This window comes from Cynocephalus volans, chromosome 13 (genome assembly GCF_027409185.1).
Source record: "Cynocephalus volans isolate mCynVol1 chromosome 13, mCynVol1.pri, whole genome shotgun sequence".
NCBI lineage: Eukaryota > Metazoa > Chordata > Mammalia > Dermoptera > Cynocephalidae > Cynocephalus > Cynocephalus volans.
In genome coordinates, this window is record NC_084472.1 from 92,205,325 (window position 1) to 92,222,972 (window position 17,648).

Consider the following 17,648-nt stretch of genomic DNA (forward strand, 5'->3'; position numbering starts at 1 on the left):
GAATGTAACTGTTTTTTTAAGCTTGAGAAGGCTATACTTAGAATAATTACTATAACAACATAAGACCAAATTCAAGAGCCAGAGCAAAATATAGAATCAGTTCTATAATTAATTTTCTGTGAAAAGAACAGTTTTTGAAATTAAGTTTCAGAATTGCACAACTCCACATTATTCTCTGTCTGAATTACATGTAGGTCGTCGAAGTTATGTGTTTTTACGATAGCATGCCATTTCATTCCTGGAGAAGAAAACAAGGTTGTTGGTCAACTATCATATTTTTTTTAATAAAAAAAATGTTGTATTTACTTGGAAGCATTCAGAAGGTCAACAAAACAGCTGTAATATATTTTTTTTTTTTTGCGATTAGTGTTGTATTCAGTTAACAGAACAACAATTATTTCGTATAAGCTGCACCAGAGACAACTGAAGATGAAAAATTCACCATCCCCAAATGTAACTAATTTGTGCTGTGCACCAACACAAAACTGCTTTAAATTTCCACGCCAGTTTGCAGCCCCCTACTGTACCCAATGAGGTTAGTGGCTATTGAAAATAGCACCAGGACAGGGCCAGCTAAAGACATATTCGGTAGTGTGTTAACTATACAAAAAAAGACACTGCACAGTTTAAAAATAAATCTTACACAGCCTTACATTTCAATTTTTTTCTTTAAAAGGAGTGAGCTGTGTATGGGGGGTGGAGGTAAATGCTTTACAGACAAGAAAAAAAACTGTGCTAGAACCAGTTTATTCATCACCATCTTTCTCTTCTTCCTCCTCCTCTTCCTTCTTTTTCTTGCTTTTTTCAGCCTTGACAACTCCCTTTTTGCTGCATCAGTCTTTCTCTAGCTCAGTGTGCAGCAAAATCCTTTCTGTATTTTTTCTTCAGCTGAGCAGCCTTCTTTGCACGAGGCTGTGCGTCTCTGCAGCAGTGGCGTCCACATCTCTCCCAGGGTCTTTGCAACATCGCCAGCGGATAGGCCGGGATGTTCTTCTTTGATTTGGGGGCAATACTCAGAATAGAACAGGAGAAAGGCCAAAGGAGGCCTCTTCGGTGCATTGGGAACCTTGAATTTCTTTTTTGCTTCCCCTTTAGGAGGGATATAGCTTTCCATTTCTCTTTCATAATAGGCCTTGTCCGCCTTTGCCATGTCTTCAAATTTTCCTTTCTCTTCAGCAGACATGGTCTTCCACCTCCCTGAACACTTCTTAGAAAACTCTGAGAAGTTGACTGAAGCATCTGGGTGCTTCTTCTTGTGCTCCTGCAGGCAAGTTTGCACAAAGAATGCATATGGTGACATTTTGTCTCTTGGCTTCTTAGGATCTCCTTCACCCATGTTTAGTTATTTTTCCTCAGCGAGGCACAGAGTGGCTGATGTCCCTGTGCTGCCCAGTGCCCATCCGTCTCTCACTTGCCCCAGCACTGTCTCTATGGAACTCAATGTACTGCAGAGGCTGTGAGATTTGATCAAATACCTTAAATTGTAAAACAATATGTTGATTCACAAAGCTACACTTCACATGGTTTGTTATATGTGTGATAGATGAACAGACCGCGATCACTGGCAGCACAGGGACATCAGCCACTTACTATGTGACCATAAGCAAGACAATTAACCTCTCTAAACTTAAAAAAAAAATCTATATAAATAAGGACACCAAAGAATCTCTCATATAATTCTTATGATGATGAAATAACATAATACTTCAAGGGCTAAGAATGGTGCCTAACATATTTAAGTCATTTAAAAAAAATAGTTATAGTTTTATATATTGGAAAGTTCCATTGTACAAAGTCACTGCATAGGTGGCTTGTCAAATAATATAACTGAGTTGATCACTAGATCCACTGCATTTTAACATATTTTGTGAAACTATCTTTAGGAGGGGGAGGGTGTTATTTAAGTACAACAAAAAATTTAAAAACGAATGAGTTAAGTAAACAAAAGTTTTCTAGTTCTTGCTTAGAAGTATGCAGTTAGTCCAGGACAGAGTCAGCTTCCCAAGAATGTTTTCAAAGACCCAGTTTCCTTCCATCACCCCATTCCTAATCTTTGGTTGTCACCATCATCCTCATGATCACAAGGTGGCTACTACACATCCAGGAGCATGTCTGCATTCCAGCTACAAAGAAGGTGAAGGGATAAAGGGCAAAAAACCTTCTCCACATAAGGATTTTTTTTTTCCATTTGGAAAGGTAATCATTTTGCAGCAGACTTTCAATTATATCTCGTTAATGAGACGAAGCTTACCAAATTGCCATTCAGCACAACGAGGGTAGGGAGGCTTTAGATCTTAAATGGAAACATAGCCAACCGTGTGTGTGTATGTGTGTGTGTGTGTGTGTGTGTGTGTGTGTGTGTGTGTGTGTGTGCAGAGAGAGAGAGAGAGAGAGTAAAGGAGGAAAGGGGAATGTTTATTAAATAGCCGACCAACAATGTCAGCCACAGTCATATTTAGAAAATCTATTTTGCAGTTTGTAAGAAAGCATGCCTGAATATAATCTCAAGAGACAAGCATAGTTAAAATATTTTTATTCAGTTTTGCATTTCATGAAGGTATACTATATACTATAGCCCAGTTATTAAAGAGCGTTAGAACGGTGCTACAGTCCTGAGTTATATAGTCTTTTGTCTGTCACTAGTTCACTTCTTAGCTTTGTGCAAATTATCTAATTATTCTGCATATCATTTTTCTCTTCTAGTCATTGTGGAAGTCAAATGAGATGATATTTACCACCATTTTCAGGTCTTAAATTCAGGGGTCTCATAATTCTAATATTTATTCCTATCCTTTCAAAAAAAGTTTTATATTTTCCAAAGTTCAATAATTTCTTGGAAAAATTGAACTTCGGTTAAGAGAGTCATCCCAAAGTCATTTACTGCTCTTAGTACTATGCTAGGCTGCATGTAAGACAGAAAACAATTTAAAGACATGTCTGCTACTCTCTACTTATGAAACTGAGCACATGTGATAGGGCTATTATTCACTACTAGTGCAGGAGTTCTGAGAACAGGTAGGTTAGTATGACATGAAGAAGTTGTACATGGCTTCACAAAAGAAATGAAATTAGAACTCAATTCTATCACAGTAGTATTTGAAAATAAAATACAAAGTAGAATAAAATAATTTTGTTAAGTGGAGAAAATATGAAGGAATAATTCAGATGAAGGGGGACGGCCTTAACAGAAATACAGAAGAGAAGGTAAGCTTGATATTTTGGGGGCCAAGGAAAGAGCCCATTCCAGTTAAGTGAGAAGTATAGCAAAGTATATGTGAGAAAGTATATGTTGGTGATTGATAAAATTCAGGTTTCCCAGAGACTTTGTAAACCTCCTTCCCTCACTTCTTATACAAATGGGCAACTAAGACCAGGATACTACTTCACCTTCAAGTGTCGCTACCACTTGTACACACATCACATATGTTTAGGACCAGAGCAACCTGCACCTGGACATGAGTTCCTGTGATCCAGGAAGTACAACATATCCTTTAAAATCTGTGCCATGGCTCAGCCTCAGACTCACTCTGTGTTCATATCACTCATGTTGTATCTTCACGTAGCTGACTCCTGGTTCCTGGATCTTAAGCTGGACCAAAAAAAAAAAAAGCTTCCCTACACAGATGCTTGTTGATTTACAATCAAGTTATGTCCTGACAAATCAACTGAGTGTTGATAATATCATAAGTCAAAAATGCATTTAATACACCTAACCTACCATACATCATAGCTTAGCCTAGCCTACCTTAAATGAGCTCGGAACACTTACATGAGCCTACAGTTGGGAAAAATGATATAACACAAAGCTTATTTCATAATAAAGTATTAAAAATCTCATATAATTTATTGAATACAGTACTGAAAGTGAAAAACAAATGGTTGTATACTTGAGGTATGGTTTCTACTGAATGTGTATCACTTTTGCACCATGGTAAAGTTGAAAAATCATCAATCAAACTATTGCAATCTGGGGATCATCTGTGTACTTTTGTTTGATCTTTAATTGCGAACCAATCAATCATAAGTTTTAACCTAACTTTCCCCAACTTTTGTCTAACTGGTCATGTTACCTATGCATTGATACAACAGACAGAGGCATAGTATTGATTCACTGAGCAACGAGAAGCCACTATTGGTACCTGAAGGGAAAAGGGACTTTTTACAGAGTTTTGTTCCTCAGCAGCATTCAAAATAAAAAATAAAGTAGTTTAGCATTAGGAAGGTGAGGTCAAAGATGGTGTTTTTATTATCATGGAGTAAAATCATGAGGATCTAGATTAAGGCAGTGGACTTTTGGAGCGGAGGGTGAAAACTGATGGTATTTGAGCTATAGATTCATTACAGAATGAATCAGTACATAGAGGGTGTAACTGTGTTTATTTCAGATTTCTATTTTCCCAATATTTTTCCATTTCCCAAATGGGTAGTAGGACCCAGAAGGTGCTGGGATCCGAAGTTCAAGCTGAAATGAGGGGACCAAATCTTGGTGGAGTGAGTCAAGGGTAATCCAAGCAATGCTTTTTCCTTTGACACACATGCAGAAATTGAGAAGGAATTCTGGCTTGAGCAGAGATTTAGCTTTTCAACTGCTTAAAATTTAGACCACAGCAAATAATTCTAATAAGAATATTTTTTAGGTAGCTATAATTAAAAATAAGGAAACAGACAAACAACAAATCTTTTAAAAGCTTGCATTTTAATATTCCAACACTATTTTAAACCTACATTATCTTATCTATAGATTTTATGTTTCTAGATGTAATCTGCCTGATAGCCTTATAACCTCCTCAAGTTTTAAACTGTTCAATGTTTAAAATACTTGACCATATATATGTTCTTATTATGTTGGCTTGTGTGACAACCATAACTTTTTAAAAAATCTTTTTACTTTTTGGTAAGTAATTTAATGGAAGAGAAGAAAGTATTTTTAAATAATGGAGTTATAATTTTAGTTCAAGTTTAACAGCTAACATATAGTTAAGATATTTTTAGGAAAGATCACATTATAATTATCAGAGGCTTTTAAGCACTGACATGGGAAACATACATTTTTATAGTCTAAATCCCCCAAAATACTTTTTTTTCCTTTTTGAGTGACTTTTTGATGTGATGATATAGCTTGTCTTTGAAGCTAGAATAACATTTTTTCTTTTTTTAAAATTTATTTTTATTAACATATTTATTCTTACAAATTGTACTTATTCTTTATGCCCCTTATCCAATCTCCCTCTCCCTCCCCCTCCCCGCTCTAATAACCATAGATTTGTTCTCTCCATGTGATAGATTAACTGTTCCTCTATTGCTTTGTTGCCTAGATGATTTCCATCTAGAAGTGGGGTGCAGGTCCACTCTCCTTGAAAGTAGGGGGGCTCTCTCTCTGCTCTGAACAATAGACAGTTGTGGTAGTGACTCTGTGCTTGTTCCTTGTCCCAAGACTGCACAGTCTGACTGCTACCATTCCCTGCACCACTGGGTTAGAAGTCTGCTTACTTGGATGGAGAGGGAGAGGAATCTGGGCATGAGAGGCTTCTAGCCACCCCGTGAAGGTGCCAGACGTGAGAGTGAAGTCTTCTTGGACCCTCCAAATCCCCCTAGCCACCAGCTGAATAACACCAAGTGACCCCCTAATCAATATCACATGGAGCATAGAATCACCCAGCCCTGTCCTGCCCTGATCTCTGACTCACCGATTATGAAAATAATAAAAGGATCATGGTTTTAAGTGGTTAAATTTGGGGTGGTTTGCTAGTCAGCAGTAGATAACCAGAACCATACTGGTTACCTCCACAGAAACGAAACAAGAACTCACGCTGTGCTATATGAGACATGACCTTGGGGCCTTGTCACTGCTCACCAGTTGACTGTTGTTTCCTGGAGCGTTTCTTTTCCACTCGATTCAAATCCAAGCTCCTTTTTTTCACTTCCCTTCAATCATCCCAAGAACGTGCTTTGCTTTAAATGAAAATATCAAAAATGTCCTAAATAAATTATCAACATCAAATCTTTTCCACCCTGTTATTCCTTGGGGGAGTCCCAAATCTTCAACCATTTTCTTCTTCCTCCCCTTTCTCTCTTTTCTTAGAGAAAAATTCTACCTTAGTTTCCAAGGCTAATTCCCCTACTCTGCTTGTTACCTCAATCCCTCTGGTCTCTTTTACTCATGCCCAGTAATGTTTTCATTCCTCTCTTCCACCTTCCTACCCTTCCCATGCCAAGTGGACTTTCCTCTTTTCTCACCCAGCCTCACAGTGGTAACATTCTTTTTGAAATACTTTTTTCCTTAGCTTTCTTAAAACACTGAATTTTAAACCATCCTTCACACTGCTATAGGAATTATTTTTCTAAAACAAGCATTGTACTACGTAATTCTCTTTCCCATGAACTGTCAATGACTCCCTGCTGCTTTCTAAATTAAGACCACAATCTTTTCATGATAGTCTGAACTCTCAATAAACAACCTCACTATGCCTTTCTTGACTTATTTTAGGCCTTTATTCAGTTGACTGTTTCAGACATCTCTGCTTTTCTCCACATTGAATTTTCATCTTGAAAAACGTTTTCTCTCTTCCTAAATCTGACCCATTTTTCAAGGCTCTGCTGAGATCTACCTCTCGAGCTCCTGCTGCACAGATGGCCGACATATTATGAACCCCCACTTCTTCCCAACTACATTTAACACCTGCCCTTGCATTTCTGTTGTATCATTTTCTTTCTTTTTTTTCTGTTTTGTTAAATATTTTGCACCATCATTACTTTTTGCATTTATTAATCTATTTAACAACATTTTTAAGGGCTGTATGACAACAGGCTCTGGGATCTGTGCTAAGGAAACAGAGACAGAGCTGACTGATTAGCTCAGTTGGTTAGAGCATGGTGTTGATTAACACCAAGGTCAAAAGTTTGGATCTTCTGTACTGGCCAGCTGCCAAAATAAATAAATAAATAAGGAAACAGAGACAATAGAAGCTGTCCATCCTCAAGAGCACACATTCTAGTATAAAGATGGTGACTTGCAAAAAGTTTCTTTTGAACCCTGAGGGAAGTAATGGTTCAATGGGGGCTTTGACGAATGAATGTTCAAGACTATGTAAGAAACTCAGAAAAGACATCCAGTGGAGGCTGAAGTTGAGTCTTTAAAAACACACGGATAGTTAAGATGAGTGAGGAAGGGCATTCTAGATGAAGGGGGCAATAGAGAGGACAAACACTGTGAAATGTTGACGAAAGTATGGGCAGCCTGCTGATGCTGGCACATCAGATGCCAAGCAGAACACAAGGAGGGATGGTGCTGGAGAGGCAGGCTGGACAGACAGACTGTCCGTGGATGATCTCGTTTGCCAACACAAAAAGCTTGACTTGTCCCAGAGGAAACTGGGGGTACAGAGAGAATTGTCACATATATAGATGAGAAATGGCATAATTGGATAAGAGATCACTCTGGCAATTCTGGTTTCTATGTCTGTCTTCCCCACAAAAATAAAGCTTTTGAAAGAGAAGGAACTGTGTTAATTCCACATTTGTACACTCTTAGAAGATTATGCAGCATCTCACACATAGTAGGTACTTAATTATGTTTTTATTTTGTGAATAAATGAAGATCTTTAAAGACATTAAATAGTCTGTTCTCTAAACCTGTTAGGATTATTATTACTATTCTTGCAGTGGAGGGAGAAAAGTAGCATTTAGAGAAAGGTGCCTATGATAACATCTTTTCACACTGACACTGCTTTGGAGAAATCCGGCTCTGCAATGACTCCGTCTGGTGCCTAGTGATCAAGGCTTTGACGTCGTGGTGCAAGATTATGGTCTACTACACATCTTTCAAGATGGCAGCACTATTTAGGAAACAGGACTTCTGGGCACCTTTCTCCATACCTGCTTAGATGAGGATAAACGGAATAGGCCTGCAGTGGTAACCACTCTTTCCCTGGGTGGGATGCCTCCAAACCAGATTGAGACCTGATGATGAAATCCTATAAGGCAGTTGGTCATATTTTTGTTTACGCTCTACCTTTGTGTAATTAAATTCAACATTGTTTGCTACAGACTCTTCAAATGCACTAACCCCAGCCATGGCTCTTGTTGGATGGTTAGTTGCTTCTATCTAATCCTCATCATAACTAAAATCAGCACCCGAGATGCCTGTTGGGAGGAAACCCAAGCCTTCTTAAATCACATACATTTAAGTTGGCTGAAAGAGATGAGGAAGGTGCAGCAGCTGCTCTGGGAATCCACTCATCCTTCATGGTACCGTTGGTAGAAAAGGGACCTCCAGGGAAAGGCAGTGCTGTGGAAGTTGTGTTAGGAACTGCACCGTGGTCTGGTCCTTGCCGAGTGTTAAATTCCTCCTACTTGCTTCTCATCTGTTTTATTTCTATATCCTGTAGGTAACTAGTGCTGAAAGAAAACATATGATGCTTGAACACGTGAGTAGGGAGAGAGTTTTTCAAATAAGAAAGATCTGACCTTAATTCAAGTGCAGACCACATACGTTTCAACAAAGTGTACCAGAGTGGGATCAATAATCATGCCATGCCCTAGAGGTGCAAGACCTGGAAGATCTCTCATGGTTTCCAAAAGCTCAGATATACAAAGTCATTGCTGACAACAGGTTACGGAGCATGGGCAAAGCTGCAGAAACAGTTCTGCAAAGGGCCTATATCATGGTACTTCCCTCTTTTCTGTCCCTTCTTAATACATGACTGGATTGTGGCAATCCCTTTACTTCCTCCTGGTATCCCCTGAGTGAAAATTGTTTCTGTGAGAGCCTCATAATTCAGATGGGTCTGAAGAGTGCCCATTGAAATTGCCAGCAAAAGAGAAGTGCAAAACTCTACTTCATGTAACACTCTTAATTGGATGATAAAATCTATATTGAGGGGATGATGCATGTGATAGAAAACACATAACTTGTTTCAGATGTAAAGAATACTGACAGATTTAAAAACATTGCTTTCCCTGATTTTCCTGGCAAATTTGATTTGAAAGAAAAAGGAAGGAGTAGAAAACATCCAGGTGTCATTTTGGCCGTCACATTCCTAAGCATAGCCATCTTGATGATGCCGTCATACACATTACAGGACCCTAATCAGATGTATCACAAAAGACTCACCTGGGCAGAAAATTTCCCAGCTTGTGTGGAGACTATGCTGAGAAATTTGAAAAAAGGAAGAGACATTTGCTTCTTTGCTTATTACTTGTGAGTAAATGTTGCAAGGTAAGAGGAATTGGACAACAGCCTTTTCGAGCCATTGGCCCTTGAAAATGACTGATGTCCTTTAAGCCTCCATTTCAGTATAAATGAGATGCACGATAACATCTACTTTATGGGACTATTGTGATGCTGAATGACAAAATATATTTTAAGCAGTTACCACATTATTTGGCATTCGGTAATGGGTAGCTCTTACTAATATTTCATAAGCTCTTGTCCTCACACTGCTAAATAATACCAGCATACGCCGAAAATACATACGAAGCTCTTTTATTTAGAGAAGCTCAAATTCTTTATATAATTAATCTTATCTTTGTAGAAAAGATCAAATAAATGTGACTTTCTCAGTTTCTATGTCATTATTTTTTAAAATCTTTTACCAGTTAAAAACATGAATAATTTACAACCATTTTATTTCATTCATTTATTCAGCAAATATTTATTGAGCACCTATCCATAGAGCATGTGTTAGTGTCAGGCACTGTAAAGAGCAGTGGGGACACCACAGTCAACAAAACAAAGCTCATGCTCTCAGGGAGCTTGTATTCTAGGGAAGGTGGTGGGCAGTAGAATGAATGAGTATGTTGGAAATGTGTAGCCTGCCCAATTGTGATGACAGTGCAGGGAAACAGTGAGGCAGGCCACAGGGCAGAGGGAGTGCAGAAGCAGGGGTGTCACTTTAGATACAGGGTAGTCAGGGAAGGCCTCTCTAGCAAGACATAATTCAAGCAGAAATGGAAAAAAAGTGTGTGATTATCATAAGCACATTGTAAGCTACATTGGGGGGCTGGAGATAAGTGATTTTTCAACTTGCACTCTGGCTTTTGGTGGTCAGAAATTGCCATAAAAAAGTCAGCCATGTACCCTTTTGTCTGTTTCTCAGGCCCTAACTTCACCATATGCCAACAGCTAGCACCATGTGGTTGTAAGCGGATGAGAAACCTCTGCACTTTCTATGAGTCATGGTGGGTAGAATTCCAAGTGTCTATATTTGTCTGGGGCAGAATAAGCTGCCTTTTCTAAATATATGCCTCACCACTTCCCGTTAGCCAAATTCCTCAACACATATTTCTGCTGGGAAAACAGAATGCAAACCACTTTGTTCATGTAAAGAACAGCCAATTTCTCTGTTGCTATCAGACTTAGAGGTGACACAAAGCTTAGAAAGGAAAACTGCCATACTTGATGACAGAATAAAGATTTAAAAGACCTTGCTGAAAGTGGTTAATGGACACAAAGAATACTTAAATTTTGTAAAAATGAATATGCTAATTATCCTGATTTGATCATCACATATTGTACACAAGTATTGATATTCAACTTTCTACCTCACAAATGTGTATCATCAATTATGTTTCAAAATACAAATAAAATAAAATACCTTGCTATACTGGAATTATAACAAAATCAACAAGAAGAAATTAATAAAGACAGGTATAAAGTGCCACATTTATATATGTTTTCAGTTATTTTTTATTGAAATATATTGATTGTACATATCTAAGGTGTGCAGAGTTATACATCAATACCTGTGTATACTGTGATGATCAAGCCAGGGAAATTAGCATGTTCTTCATTGCAAAATTTAATCATTTTTTGTGATGTGGATATTTGATCTCCTCTCTTCTAGCTGTTTGATAATATGTAGTAAATTATTGTTAATTATAGATACTTAGCTTGACTATACACCAATAGAACTTATTTTTCTTATCTAGTTGTAAATTTGGGTCCATTAACCAGCCTCTCACTGTCCCCGCTCCGTCTCCCTTTTCCCCACTCTGGTAACCACAGTTCTACTATCTCCTTCTGAGAGTTCAACTAACTATTTCTTTCTTTCTTTATTTTAGCTTATACATACAAGTGAGAACAAGTAGTAGTTCTCTTTCTTAAGTGGAACATTTATATTTTTAAAAATCAACAGCATATAGCCAAGAGTTGGAACCAGCCCAAATGTCCATCATCAGATGAGTGGATACGGAAAATGTGGTACATCTACACAATGGAATACTACTCAGCTATAAAAACGAATGAAATACTGCCATTTGCAACAACATGGATGGACCTTGAGAGAATTATATTAAGTGAAACAAGTCAGGCACAGAAAGAGAAATACCACATGTTCTCACTGATTGGTGGGAGCTAAAAATTAATATATAAATTCACACACACACACACACACACATACACACATACACACACACACAAAACCGGGGGGGGGGGAGAAGATATAACAACCACAATTACTTGAAGTTGATACGACAAGCAAACAGAAAGGACATTGTTGGGGGGGAGGGGGGAGGGAGAAGGGAGGGAGGTTTTGGTGATGGGGAGCAATAATCAGCCACAATGTATATCGACAAAATAAAATTAAAAAAAAAAAAATCAACAGCATGGGTTTGGAATGAGGGTGCTCTGGATGAATATCAAGTCATCTGAAATAAGCACAGATTTTCAATTTTCTAAAAACCTATTAAGTTGTCTCTCTGTATCTGAAGGAGATTTGTTCCAGAACCCCTTCCTAACCCTCACCCCCACCCCCACCCCCATAAATGCCACGTAAATAATTGTTATACTGTGTTGTTTTCTTCTTTGTATTATTTTTTATTGTGTTTTTTCCCCCCGAATATTTTTGATTTGGAGTTGGTTAAATCTGCTAATAAGAAATCTGAGAGTATGGGCACCAACCATATAGACTTAATGACCATCCTTTTCTTATTCCTCAATTATAGTATCACAATTTATTGAGGATGTTTTTAGTTTGCATTAGGTTGTGGGCTTCTAAAAGCATGTAGTACTCACCTTTCCATCCCAGCCCCAAGAACAACTTCTAGCATATAGTATTTTGATCCATTTATTCATTGAATATACTACAATATTTGATTTTAATAAAGAAGAACATTGGGCACATACAGTGAGAAGCCTTTCCTTGCAGGCTGCAATGCTTAGTTCACATGTAAAACTGCATTCACATTTGGTTACCACATTGGGATATGACCAAAGAGAGTTGAAAGGCCTTAAACTAACACCACATAAGAAATGACTGCGTGAAATGGAGTGTTTCTAATCTTGAGGAAAAGAAGCTTTGGGAAAAATGATAGCTGTATTCATGAAAGGCATGAAAAGTTTTCATACAAAAACACAGGTAGATACATTCTGTGTAGCTTCAGAAAAAAAGAACTAGGGTCCATAGATAGATGGAGGCCGATTTCAGCTCAACATAAATAATCCAAAATTAAATGATTGCCTCCAAAACAATGAGATTCCCATCACCGGAAGTATTCAAGTCGAATATGGATCAGTATCTCTCCAGAAATCCAGCCCTAGGTAGGAAACTGGAATTAAGAGGCCCTTCTATTCTACCCAACGTTGATGAGCTGATTCTAAGATTATTCAAGTTGCTAGATGTAGGCAATATCCTTCTGAAACTATCATATTTTAGAGAGAAGAGCCATCATTTCTCAGGCCATTCTTTTTAGATTTCCTTCTATGTGGACTCTTTTCTCTTGATCTAACCATACCTTTCCTCTAAGCCATATTCATGCTTGGGGTTTTGATGTTGATTTGAGACCAGGTGGTGGCACTCTGTGTGCATTTCTAGTAATTTAAGAGACTGATACATCAGCCTGCTTGCAATTTCCCAAGACACTTAGTATCACACTGCTCTCCCCAGCATGCCAAGAGACTCAGGTTTCTGGGAATCCATGCTCTGTATATAGATAAGCTTCTTTGTCTCAGATTATAACCTCTAATGAGGAAAACCATGTCTTTTTGGCACTTGTTGTGTCCTGTTGCTCAAGCATAAATTATTCATTCATTTGTTCAACAAAAATCCATTTACAAAAATAACATTTATTGAACCCAAGTGCATGTGTTCTAAGGATACAGTGCCAAATAATATGTCTCTGCCTCCAGGAACTTCTGTTTAGTAGGAGAAACAGACATAAGTCCAGATTATTACAATGCACTGTGACATCCATTGTAACAGTGTTTATGCAAGACCCAGTGCTACCAAAAAGAAGAGAGCTGCAAATTCTGGGTAAATTCAAAACAATTCTGTAGAGGAAACCTTGAAATGAGTCTTGAAGGATAAGTCAGACATTTTTTCAGGTATATAAGGTACTTGCAACAAAGAGAAAAAGCGATATTGTCAAGGCGAAGTATTGTCATAGAAGCATTGGGTGTTCAGAGAACACTAAGTAGCTTCTTGGGTTGAATGTAAAGTTTGCTTATGGAAGAATTAGGTGGAGAATGAATCATATGGGGATAGATTAAAGGTAAAAAAAGAAGAGAAAAATTTCTTTGGAGATTATTGGAATTGTCTACATGAGGGAATGATCTAACACATCAGAAGTGGGGTTTGAAAGGAGCAGAGGGAGTGGTAAGGAAATATCTTTAAAAGGTAAAATTCACAGGATTTATTGAGAATTTACTAGGTGCTGTGCTAGCAATGAACAAGCAAAAGTGAATGCACACAATCCTCTGCCGTCAAAAAATTAACAGATTCTTGGTAGAGACACAAGGCTTCAGCATGAGAGAGTCCTCCATTCAAATTTCTGCCTTCCCAGTTGTAATCTCTCTGTTTCAGCTTCCTTAATTTACTTCTTTGAAAGCCTTCCTTCCTTCACCTGGCTCCATCTGGAAACTCACATGACACTGTCATGGCTACCTGCCCGGTGGAACCTTTCCCCCAAGACCCTTTTCCCTCAAAGGAAAAGTAATGACTGTTAAAGTAAATTAAAACAGAGCCCAGGAGTAAAGAGTCCTTGAGTGGACAAAGCCAGTTAGTCCTCATAGTGACCAAAACCTTGCTTGGTTTGCAAACATATGCAAAACTTAAGTTGACCTATCTCTTGTAAAGGCCTTTGTAAAAGAAAAACAGAAATTAAACTCAACCCAGTTGAAGCAGGCAACTAACTTATAATCAAATAGCTAGGAACTTTCCAATGGATAGACCAAATAAGGCAAACTGTACAACTATAACCAATCAAGTATTTTCTTTGCTTTACTTCCATGTTCATTCTATAAAATCCTCCCCTTTCTGTCCCTCAGTCACACTCCTGAACCACTTTTTGTTTGGAGCTTCCCAATTTGTGAATTTGTGAATTCCCAATTCGTTTGCTCCAATAAATTCCTTAAAATGTTATTGTGCCTCAGTTTAATTTTATCATACCTAAAGGTTGGCATACAAATTAACTGAGTCAGTGGAAGAAATACAAGTAGCAGAGGTTTGGCATATAGTAAGTGCTCAATAAAACACAAACAAGAGATTAATAGAGCAACCTTTGTTGTTTTTTTAAAATAGCATTTTTAATAGGGATGAACATTTTTCTGAATACATAATGATGTGTGTTTATTACTATTAATATGTTGGCTCCATCAAAAAATTATTTTTTTAAAATCTAGGATATGCACCAGAATGTTGATTTTTGGACATTTCATCACCTTTTTAGTCTATTTTATCAATATTCTCTAGGATAAAGAAAAAAGAAAGACCAAACCTCATAGAGAAGGAAGAAAGAAAAATGGGTACATGCTATTAAAATCAGTGTATATTTGATTTCTAAAACATAAGCTTACTGTATTTATGTTTTAATAAATTATAAAGTGTTTCTCACATACTTCTCTTCCTATTCTGTATATTCCTTCTCCTCTTTTATTGCCTTGAGTGTCTTGTTTCTTCAAATAACGTTATTAAAATGGTTATGTTGATTTAGTTAAGAATATGCATAAAGTTTCCTTAGACCCATCCTTTCATTCTGGAATTTACAGTTGTTTGGAAGAAATGTTAGCTAGAATGAATCATACAGGAAAATTTTACTTCATTACATAAGCAAAGATGAAGTGGTTTATTATCAGTTTTAAGAATATAAAGTTAATATCACCTCAAATATTGTCCATCTTTAGCCACCATGCTCATCTACATTTGCTCCTGGGATGTTTTCAAACCAGCACTATCACCTATCCGGACTCAGCATTCAGGATGGCAGGGGGATAGTAGAAGAAACAAATTGCCTAGACACACACTGGTCAAACTCTTGGCATTTGGTCCTTCTGATTTTGAGTTGTATTCATAGAAAGATCTAAGTATATGCCCAGAATACTCATTCATATTAATAGTGAGGAAAACAGATCAGTACTATCAATTTTCATTCTATTATTTCATCCCAATAAAATAGAGAAATAAATTCTAATGCAGAAAAATAAGCTTCTGTAGTGCCATATTCTCTTCCATTGACAGAAATATTGAAGTTAATTCTCTAACAAAAGTCAGAAGAAGCAACAGCAGAAAAGAGAAAATATTATTTTTCTGGTTTCCAATGGAAGGCTTCAGAATGTTTACTTATGCTGGATAAAATACACCCAAACACTACCTTCACTAATCAGGAGTGTGAGTCAGTATTTAAAGATCTCCCTAACTGCAAATTCATCCCAGGAGCTGAAGCAGGGAGATTTAAAAAATCTAATTCTTTTTTTAATGATTTGCACCAGATGTTTCGTACCTCTATTTAGTGCTTAGTGCCTGAGGGTTCCATATGAAGGCAGGTTAGCTATGCTCACATACACCACTCTCCATGGGTTAGCAGCGTAATCCACCGTCTTTTAATGGGAAGCCAGAACATTTGCAATGTATAATTTGACACACTGATACACGCAATGACGACTACTGTGCACTGTAAGCATTGAGAACTCAGCCTTAAAATACTCAACTTCTCTTCTCTTATTAGTTTTCTCCTTGGTGACATAGTTTTCTCTACATTGAAATAAGAATCCACTGCACCCAGGTGATAAATGAATTGGAATATAATGTGAGATTTGTTCTGTCTTCTGTACAGACTCTGTTCTCTCACCTGGCAGATGAAAATTCTTATCTTGGTGTGCTGAGAGGAAAAAATGAAGCAAAAACAGGTCTATGAAATGACAAGCAACCCGGTCTGAAGAAGCATGAATGCTGAAAGTCAGTCCCCAGTTCCCAGTATTCTCCAGACCCAATCTCTCCAAATTAGCTGACAAGCTGATGAACCAGACCTGCCAACTGACATGGCTATTGCTGCCCTGGGAATCACAGTGAGCCACCAGACCTAGCATATTTATTTATGTTTACATGCAAGTGGACAACCACCACCAGGTGAAGTCAACTGTAGCTCAGATTGAAGTGGACAGTGGGCCATGCCATAACATGACCCCATATTTAACTCAAATGAATGAAGTTTTTGGATCCCCTTACTGCCTTATGGTATGAGAGAGAATAGGGAATTTACTGCTTAGTTGATATTATCAGTTGCCTTGGGAACATATCAATAATATATTCCCGGACCATATAATCTGACCTGCTTCCAAAAAAAATCTCTTAGGATTCTTTTTACCTTTTCTAGAATTACTTGACATTATGCCATTAAATTATAATAATAAATGTACAATCTCATAAATATTTTAATACATTTATTATAGGAGTGTTCTTGATGCTATTTACCTTATTACATATGTTTTCTATATAGATATTTTTCAAATTTAATATAAAAAAATCACCTAGGGACCTTATTAAAGTGCACATTCTGATTCAGTAGGTCTGGCTGGGGCCTAAGATTCTGTATCTATAGCAAATTCCCAATGGTGTCAATGTTGCTGGTCTGTGGACCACACTTTGTGTAGCAAACTCTATATATGTACTGTGGAAGAAATTTACTCTCAGAAAACCTGTGATTGCTAAGCAAATGGTTCATTTTGATTATGCAGTACTGTACATTGCATTGGGCTGGATGGTATGAAATTACCAATTTTGATCATATTTGATGTATATGGGGCAATTTCTTATAGTATAGATATAGTATAGTATACTAATTAGATTTTTCTCTTTGAATTGATGGCCAGGGAGCTCTTAAGCAAAAGTCTAACCCACCTAAAGCAAAGTATACAGAACCATTTACATGGTGTGTAGTTCAGGCATTAACTCCCCCCACCTGCCTTTATATGCGAGGACTAATAAGGTACAAGTAATAGAAACCTAGACTGACTAGTTTAAGAAAAAACATAGACTTACATATTTAAGAATTCTATGTTTAGACCTTTTCCTTCTGGCATGATTGGATATAGGGACTCAAATAGTGGCATTGATCTTCAGCCTACCTGCTTAATCTCTCAGTTTTGTTTGCTTCTATGATGATTTCTTTTTAGGCAGGCTCTCTGTCTAGATAGCTCCTTGTAGCTCCAGGGTTACAGACTATCTTCTTAGCAATTCCAGCAGAAAAAGAATTTCTCCTTCCAGGAATTAAATTTCATTAGACTTGCTTTGGCCAGAGGAATGGAAAGCTCTGGTTAGCTAACCCTGGCTCTCATACTGTCTCTGGACCTGGGTCAACTGTCAAACACATATTGGCAAGGGATTATTCTGCTACAGAAAATTGGGTGGCTATTACCAGAAAAAGAAATATTCAGA

At 37.5% G+C, this 17,648-nt stretch overlaps 1 pseudogene; it reads right to left on the minus strand.

The window, feature by feature from the left end:
• Window positions 1-746: 746 nt before the first annotated feature.
• LOC134362227 (high mobility group protein B1-like) lies at window positions 747-1,336 on the minus strand (annotated as a pseudogene).
• Between the last annotated feature and the right edge of the window lie 16,312 nt (window positions 1,337-17,648).